Source organism: Penaeus monodon, chromosome 19, assembly GCF_015228065.2.
Source record: "Penaeus monodon isolate SGIC_2016 chromosome 19, NSTDA_Pmon_1, whole genome shotgun sequence".
Classification (NCBI taxonomy): domain Eukaryota; kingdom Metazoa; phylum Arthropoda; class Malacostraca; order Decapoda; family Penaeidae; genus Penaeus; species Penaeus monodon.
Window position 1 is genome coordinate 3,334,373 of NC_051404.1, and position 380 is coordinate 3,334,752.

General features: G+C 29.2%; 1 long non-coding RNA gene across 1 annotated transcript in view; it reads right to left on the minus strand.

Annotated features, from left to right (window-relative positions):
* The window catches only part of LOC119584973, a 10,049-nt gene that overhangs the window by 3,683 nt on the left and 5,986 nt on the right, over positions 1 to 380 (minus strand). The window lies entirely within an intron of this gene.

The following is a 380-nucleotide window of genomic DNA, read 5'->3' on the forward strand; positions in this document are numbered from 1 at the left end:
TTATGTATGTATTTCATTGACAGTTTATTTGTTTTGAATGTATTAGTAAGATTGGGATGTAGTTATATTTTTTTCTCTCCCTTTTTTTTAACCTTGGGGGCTCAAAATAATTTATTTTTTTAGGCAAAATTTTGTCATTAAAAAGTTTGAATATTACTATTCTGTGATGCCAAAGATGCTTAAGAACAGTGTTACATATCCCGTAACAGAAAATTGCACTCAAAATCAGTTACTTCCAGAAATCATTTTTATAAGTGAAGTTATAATACGTAAATCTCAAAAAAAAAAAAAAAGAATTGGTGTCTATTCTCACAGAAGAGCAAAATATGTCACCCAGTTTTGTGAATGCCTCTGTGTACATGAGTCTCTTTGTGGATACT